Source organism: Pinus tabuliformis, chromosome 7 (genome assembly GCF_031772625.1).
Source record: "Pinus tabuliformis cultivar Carrire ecotype Pingquan chromosome 7, CPIR1, whole genome shotgun sequence".
Lineage (NCBI taxonomy): Eukaryota > Viridiplantae > Streptophyta > Pinopsida > Pinales > Pinaceae > Pinus > Pinus tabuliformis.
Window position 1 is genome coordinate 1,596,946,428 of NC_142293.1, and position 9,037 is coordinate 1,596,955,464.

Below are 9,037 nucleotides of genomic sequence, written 5' to 3' on the forward strand. Positions count from 1 at the left end.
TGTTTATTTTCACAGTAGCCCTTGTTTGGTTTTGGTTAGATATGAGATACATTTTTTAATAGGACCAACACAAGTATGGAGATACTTGGAATAATGGAGAAATAAAGAATTCTCCAGGTTATTTTATTATTAGAGATTTGTTGTGATTAGTTAGATTGGATCTTATTTTTAAGGATTTTTTTCAATTCTTCAATAAATTTCTAATATTATTTATGTACGAATGATTTGGTGAATGATAAGAGTGACTTGTGCAGAAACTTTTCAGGTTGAGTTAGGCTCACCTGAGAGATGTTCATTTCCGCCCTATTCTGTCTCTTCTAATTTTAGTTGGTATCAGAGCAAGGTTCATGTTGGGTTTGGGTTTGTGATAGAGTGGTGAGGCTAAAAAAAATGGTTGTTGTGGAGGAGAAGACTATGGATATGTGAGGCCTCCGTTGTGATATGCTGCTAAGAAAGTCTTGTCAACCCATTGAAGTTGTGAGTTATATTGAAGCTGTTGTTTTTGAAACTTTACATTGATTTATTGATTTAAATTGAGATACATTGTTTCAAGATTGTTGCATAAAGAACTATCCAAGCCGTGTATGGAGTTGATTGTCGTGTTGAAGCTATGTGTGGATGCCAGTAGTAGAGCTAAGAAGTCGTTGTAAAAATGTGTAAAATTGTTGCTTAACCGTGCCTGCAATGAAGGAGATGACAGTATATGTCATAAATTCCCTATTGTGGTTATTGAGGAAATTGTGCGCATAAGCACACCCTAACACAACGTTATTAGACAAGAGCCATGAATCATTGTGGAGTCATTGATCTATGTGTGGAGCTGATAGAAAGGGCATAAAACTATGTTGTAAGTAGCACATTGAAGCCCCAATTGATGAATTTTGGCAATCAGTTGGTATGCATATGGAAACCTAGAATGGATATTTATGTTGCACATGTACATCGTAAAGAAATTCCTTTGTATGTGTTCCCAGAAGGATTTCAACGAATGCATTCTGGAAGAGCCAACTGGTGGTGATCACTTGAATCTGTTGCAGCGAAGGAGTGTTTAGAGGCCGTTGAATTTGGTTTGGTGGTGAATTCAGTGATGGGTCAACAAAGGAGACCGAAATAGTCTCAACGAAAATAGAAACATACAAGGAGAAAGCATCAAGAGACAAATGCAATATATTTTTCAGCTGAATTTGGTGAAGAGTTTCAGGTTGACGCTAATGGACTTGTAGTTGATCAAGTCAAGGATCAAAATGCAGATATGGATCAACATAGTGAAGAATTTGATGAAATAGATGAAATCTTTAAAATGTTAATGTCAGATCTACCCTCTTTCTCAGGTATAAATTATGAAATCTGGGCAACTGAAATGAAAACAATATTATGGAAGGTAGATTTATTGAATTATGTTGAAGAGGATTTTGTTAATTTGAACCATGATATGAGTAGAGATGCATCATCATTACATATTATAACATCTGTGTTAAACGAAAATATCTTATTCATTATACTACATGAATATGGTGAGATTCAAAATGAAAAAGTATTATGGGATATTTTAGAAATGAAGTACAGTTTGAATGAGGCTAAAAATGATGAAAGTATTGTTCTTGAAAATGATGATTGTGCTTTCAGTCTCATAATTGATTGTGAAACTGAAGATGGAAACATTGAGGTTGTAATGATGGATGATGAATGTGTGCCTATAGTTGACATTGAAACATGTGATAATGAAGAAACAATCATTGATGTAGAATCTGAATTTGCTTCTAATGCAGAGATCTATGAAGTCAAATTTGATGAGAATTATGTATCTCATGAAGAGTGATTCAATCTGATGCATAAGAAGCATCTTATTGATGAATTGTTGTTTGGTGAGAAGAAATAACTACCTCTGTATACAAATCAAATGAAAGACAACATGTTTGCAGTAACAAAATTGATTAAAGAGGTTGAAGGCATGAAACAACCAACTATGTCAGCAGAGAAAAATGAAGAAAGTAAAACTTTCTTAAAAGAGCAGGATGACAAGAATCAATATGGTTTTTTTTTATGATCTTTTATCTAACATTGCTTTTAAGTGTGCATATATTGACAACCAAGAAGAAGCAATAAAACTTGAATAAATTGCAAACATTAAGGACAAGTATAAGTCCCAAGAATCTGCAACAATGTTGAATACAAAGAATGTCAGCCCACAATCAAGATCAAGAAATAGGAGATTAAGAGTTCAAGTGTTCCACCTTTGGTGTAGAAAACATAAAAAAAGGGAGAAGCTCCACCACTATCTTATGGAAAGAAAGGTGAAGATGAAACTTCACCAAACAAATGAACAAGCATGGACCCTTCAACAGGAAGGAAAAAAATGAAAGCTCAATTATCAAGTTGTTTTTATGTATGGTTATAAGCCTAGCTGAGACTAAGACCAATAGGCATGTTATTCATGTTATGCTTTGATCCATTTCTCCATTAAGGGGGGGACTTGGAATACTGGAGAAATATAAAATTCTCTATATTATTCTATTATTATAGATTTGTTGTGATATGTTGTGATGAGTTAGATTGAATCTTATTCTTAAAGATTTTGTTCAATTCCTCAACAGATTTTCAATCTTATTTATGTACGAATGATTTGGTGAATGACAGAAGTGGCCTATGCAGGCATTATTCAGGTTGAGCTAGGCTCTCCTAAGAGATGTTCATTTCCTCCATGTCTCGTCTCTCCTAAATTCTAGTCATGGGGATCATGACTCAAGAGTGAAAAATCGTGGAATCGAAACCCAAATGATTAAATCACTTACAATATATATTCGATATATTTATTTTCACAATAGACCTCGTTTGGTTTTGGTTAGATATGAGATACATTTCTTAATAGGCCCAACATAAGTATGAATTATAATACATATTTATATAATGAAAGAGATAAAAATTGCAGGTTCAACAAAAAAGATAACAAACTCATACATCTCTTGGAAATTAGTGCTTTTTAATTAAAGTAAAGTTGGCATGGACTTGGTTAACTTCTATAATTTGAAATGGTGGGTATGTTAGAGTATGACAACAACTTTATTAAAATAAATTATAAAAATGGGATTTACTTAAGTAAATAATTTGTTACGATTATTCTAATGATGTTGGTTTTCAAAACCAAATGATAGTTACCAAAGCTATTTTAAGGTGTCTATTTCATTTATGAAAATTGAGAGATTGAAAAGTCATGTAAGCTTGATTGTAATTTTCTCCTATATATAAAAAAACCTCACCTTACCAGCGGGAGTTTCCTTGAAAAATCGTTAAGGTTTTACCATGTAGAATCATGTGTGTTCTATCTAATTTTGTCATTATTTCTTTGTCTTAAATGTATTTACAGACCCTGAATACCAACAAGTGCTATTATAACATAGAGTTAATGTCTGACTTCGATAACCCAAGTCATTTAAGCTCTTGAGTTGTGAAATTGGAACACCCAAAGGATTAGTCCAGAGGAGGGAAGTAGAGTCGAGAAGTTGTGTTTCATTGAATAGTAGAGGAAACCCTAGCCATCGTTGTTGAGATCCACTAGAGGAAAAAAGTAGAGAGTCCAACCACGAGTTTAGTTGCCCCAGTTGCCAAAATATTTAGTTGACCATCTATTTTATGGAGCCATCATTGCAGAGAAAGACAATAGGGGTTGGAGGTCGAGTGGGGCTGCTTCAAGCCATGTCACAAGGAAAGTCATCAAATCTTGAAGCAATCTGTAGCCACATCCACATAAAGAAGATAAAGCACGAGCTTGGTGGCAAAGGAAAAATCATTAAATATTTTATAAGGACCTAAGTTGTGGAAAGAAAAGGTTGAGCCAGTCTATGACTAATAGGAAGGGTTCTGAGCAGAGTACCAATATGAAACCCTAGAAAACACCATGGTTGAGTAAATCAGGTACAATTTTTTTTTAAATTCATGACAATATAAAGATTTTAAACTTTAGTTTTTTTAAGTTACACACACACAATTAAACTTTCAAGAGACTAAATCAAGAAACAAGGTTTTTGGGGTTCTCAAGAAATAGGGTTTCTAAGGTTGAGTTTAAAATAATAATAATAATAATAATAATAATAATTGGGGTTTTCTGAAATGGGTATTTCTAAACTAAAAATCGTGGTCATTGAATGAATCTTTTTGAAAGTATTTATTTATCTGAATTGACATATTAAAAAAAATCAATTTGGGGTGGGGAGTCTATGTATGGAAGATAATGGCAAAAGTGATAAATACTTAATTCGAAATTGAAAATTTTAATGGCAAAAACAACTTTGAATTGTAGAAACTTAAAATGAGGGATTTATTAGTACAACAAGGATTGTAGAAGACATTAGGGGGTGGGAGGAACATAGAACAAACCTACAACAATGACCAATGAAGAGTGGGAGGAATTGCATGCGAAAACCCTTAGTACAATTTGGTTATGTCTAGCTAATGTTGCCTTATTTAACATCATTAGAGAAGGAATATTGTTAAGCTTATAGACCAAGTTACAATGCTTTTATATGAAAAAATACTTGACAAATTAGATTTACTTAAAGAGGTAGCTATACAATCTGAAAATGAAAGAAGAAATGGATGGTCTTGGAGAGCAACATACTTGGGACATGGTAGAACTTCATAAAGATAGAAAGGTTATTGGATGTAAATGGGTTTACAAATTGAAGAAACAAGTTTATGGTAATGTTGAAAGGTATAAAGCTAGATTGGTCAGAAAAGGATACTCTCAAATGGAAGGTATAGATTTTTGTGATTTTTTTCTAGTTGTTAAGCTTATATATGTGTTTATTGTGTTGGAACTTGTTGCATTACTTAATTTTGAGTTAGAGCAATTAGATGTTAAAAAAACTTTCTTCCATGGGGATTTGGATGCGAAGATTTATATGGAATAGCCAAAAATTTTTATGTAACATTGAAAAATAAGATACGTTTGCAAGCTCAGTAAATCATTGTATGGATTGAAGTAGTCAGCTAGGCAATGGTACAAGAAATTTGGTTCCTTTATGCTGAGCCAAAACTACAATAGAAATGAGTATGACCATTGTCTCTCCTTCAAAAGCTTGAATGTCACTTTATTAGTGTTATATGTTGATGGTGTGCTCATTGCAAACAAAAGCGTGGACGAGATCAACAGGTTGAAGCCTCAAATGGATGGGACCTTTGATATGTAGATCCTAGGAGCAACAAAACAAATCTTGGGCATTGAAATACATAAAGATAGAGAAAATGGTAAGCTGAGGTTTTCATAATAGAAGTATGTTGAAAAAGTACTTGTGAAATTCAAGATGAGTAATGTGAAACCAATCAATGTCCCTTTGGCTTCCCATTTCAAACTTTCTTCAGGTTTATGTCCTAGTAGTAAGGAAGAAAATGATTATTTGTCTCGTGTACCTTATGTTAATGTAGTAGGAAGTCTGATGTATGCGATGTTATGCACAAGACTAGATATTTCAAATGCAATGGGTGTTGTTAGTAGGTACATGGTTTTTTTTTAAAGAACATTAGAATGTAGTGAAATGGGTGCTTTGGTATCTTAGAGGCACCAATGATTATTGCATCACCTTTAATGGTTGTAATGATTATGTCTGCAACTATATTGATTCTGATTTTGCGAGTGATTTTGACAAAAGGAGATCTACTTCAAGTTATGTCTTTACTCTTGCAGGGGAAGCTATTAGTTGGATGTCAAAACTACAAGATACTATTGTTTTATCCACCACAAAGGAAGAGTATATTGTTGTCTCACATGCTTGCAAATAGGCAATTTGATTTAAGGGTCTTCTAGGTGAATTTGGAAGAATTAGTAATAGCGTAATTGTATTTTGTGATAGTCAAAGCATTATATATTTGGCCACAAATCCAACATATCATTTTATTGATGGAGGTGGAGTAGATCTGAAAAAGGTCCACACTCAAGAAAATTGTGCACATCTTTACAAAACTAATGTTGTTAGAGAAATTGCAATATTGTTTGGCTTCTCTTGACTTATAGAAAAAAGTGATAAAAGTACTTTGTCAAGATCAAATTATTAAGAAATTATTGTGAAAGTAGAAATTGTTAAAATATGACAACAATTTAACTAAAAAAATATAATAATAAAATTTACTTTAATATTAAACTTCAAACTCTAAATCACAACACCCTAAAATATATTCAACATTTTTAGTTTTAATTAGATTAACAATAAAACACCCACCGTTAAGAATGAGACTAATCCTCTTCAATTTTCTCAAAATGGTTAAAAAAAACAACTTATTACCCACGATTAAAAACCTTTAAACTATACATATATTCTTGAAATCATTATCACTAAACCCCAAAGAACCAAAGGATATTAGACAAACCACCATTGTGTTCTTTGGGGGAGATTTTTCACTTATTTATCTGCCTGGTTACCAAAATAAATAAATAAATACACAATCCAAAGCGTCATATAACAACATACGCACCGGATAAGCACAACCATAGTATATTCAAACGTTCTCATGGAATGTTCAAATCTTAGGGTTCCAACGTCAGCAAAGCCTCTAAGTCCGACGTGGACAGTCGGTCGAGGGTATACTTTTTCCTCCGCATCCGCGTTGTCAGAGTCATGTTTCAGAACATCGTAGCCACGTGTCGACAAAGGAACCCTCGTTAAAAGTGAAATATTTAATTTTTCCTGTGTGCGAATCGTGGGGAGGTGGATTTAGAACATCCTGACATCTTTAGTCGGCGCCTACGCGCTTTCTATGCCCCTTGCTGGCCTAAAAATGGGGATCTGGGTTACTCCCACCACCGCCAAAGTTGGCTGTAGTAGGTGGGTAACACTATTCTTTCCCTAAATGGGGAATGGTCATAAATTAGGGTCGAACGAATTATGGTCGGTGGTCAGTGGATTCAATGTAAGTTAAGATTAAAAGACGGGTTTTAATAAAAATTGTTTTTGTTATGAGTTTTTGGATTTTTCGGTGCTGGAATCTGGTAGAAAATTTTGAGGTGAAACTTTAATTTGTGTTATTTAAACTGGTTTTTTCACTGTATATATGGATTCGACATTCTGAAAAAGTGCAGGGTTAACCTTCAAGCTTGGGATTTCAATAAATTCTTACCGGATTTTAGAGAAATTAGACGAGAAAACCCCAAAAGCTTCCCAAAAGTATCACTAAGGACAACTAGGTTCCAATATGTCATTTATTAGGAATTTTCCTAAAAGTTATGTTCATTAAAGGAGTTGAAAAAAATATATAATATTGTGAGTAGTTGCTATAATTTTTTAAAATATAATTTTAAAGTTTTATCATATAATTATATTATTATTTATGAATATGTTAGTTATTTAAATTTATGAGATATAGATTAGTTGGTTTAAATGGGATTTAGTTTTCATTAGGTTTAATGTTCAAACTACATGGAGAGAAGTTGAGGATGGAAGTTATTTTTGGGGGAAATAAATTATTCCAAGGAGCATCCAAACTCAAAACAATCTTGGTCATAACATTTCATTACTAGGTTCATAGTTCTTCCATTCAACAAGTAAGCTAACCCTTACCTACATATAACTTCGTTACAAAAGAAAAGAAAAAATTATTTAAATTTTTTTATCTGTTATCCATAAAAAAATACGTTTCTACTTTTATTATATATGTGTAATTTTATTAAATATTGATAATAAATATTACTATTAAATATTCATATTAAATATGAATAGAAGATTGATAATGCTATAAGTATTTTGAAACTAATATTTAATCTGAATAAATCAAACATTAATTTTCATAATTTTTATAAGTTCAACAAATTATACAAATCGATACTATTATAAATATTTTGAAATTAAATTTTATAATATTTTGAAACTAAGATTTAATAGAATGTAGGCTAAAACTTTTGATGTACTTTAAAAGCTGGACAAAATCTATTATCAAGGTATTTTTAAGGATTCAAATACTATGCCTAAATTTAGTGTTTAAGGATTTAAATATTAAACATAAATTTGATGTTATAGATAACTATTCTCGTTTATAAAATCATACATGTAGAATGTAGGTGAATATTCAAAAAAAAAAAACACTTAATTACTTTTAAAACCAATGATTTTTTTTGCTAATATCATCCATTTAATTATATATAGATAAACAAACTAGATTTTTATAACTAAATTAACAAATATAATGTTTTAAAAATATTAAAAAAAAAAACAATAAACAAAGTTTCATTTTCTCCTTTTCTATTCATTTTTTTGTAATCCCATCTAATTAATATTTTCCTAATTAATAATTTTTTAATCATCAAAATTCACTTTTATTAACTTTAACCTCTTTTTAAACGATCCATATTACAACAATTAAAAACTAAATAAATTAGTACATACCTTTATCTTTTTAATCCTGGTTTTAACCTACTCTAAATATGTTAAAATGAATCTTTTTTAACCAGACATTTCATGAATAGAAACATTATTTTTTAATGAAAATTCATTGTATTTACATTTTAATTTTATTAAAAAATGAAAACCATTAATTTAAAAACGCATCGTGAAAATCTCCATAATAATTTTTTATTAGCATCCATAGTTTCTTTTTTTTCTTAAAGCATCCATAGTTTCATTAATTTCTTCAACTTATTGATGAGATGTAGCACATGACAAGCCATATATAGTTCATGACAACTCACATAAATGGGATTTTTCCATTCCGTCATGTGGGAGAAAGGTGGCCATGTTATCCATATCAGACCAGAATCATCAAGTCTCACGAGCTAAATATGACCAACTTGATGAGACCATGCACTTTTAGTTTAGTAGGATGAAATCATGCACTTTTTTCTTTTGATGAGTGACACTTGTGGGTGAATATGCATGGCATCAACACTCTAGGTAGCTTTATGTTGTTAGAATTACAATTTTCCCTTGATTATCACTCCATTAATTGACTTTTATGTTCTTGCCCCTTGGGACAATTAGAAGATTACCATATTTGGCCAACCATGGGGCCACCAGGAAGATTGCATGCTCAGGGATACAATCCTCTCTATGCCATC

At 31.6% G+C, this 9,037-nt stretch overlaps 1 pseudogene; it reads left to right on the forward strand.

The window, feature by feature from the left end:
* LOC149254228 (chaperone protein ClpC1, chloroplastic pseudogene) overlaps positions 1 to 1,819 on the forward strand; it is a 30,725-nt pseudogene extending 28,906 nt beyond the window's left edge.
* The last annotated feature ends 7,218 nt before the right edge of the window (positions 1,820 to 9,037 follow it).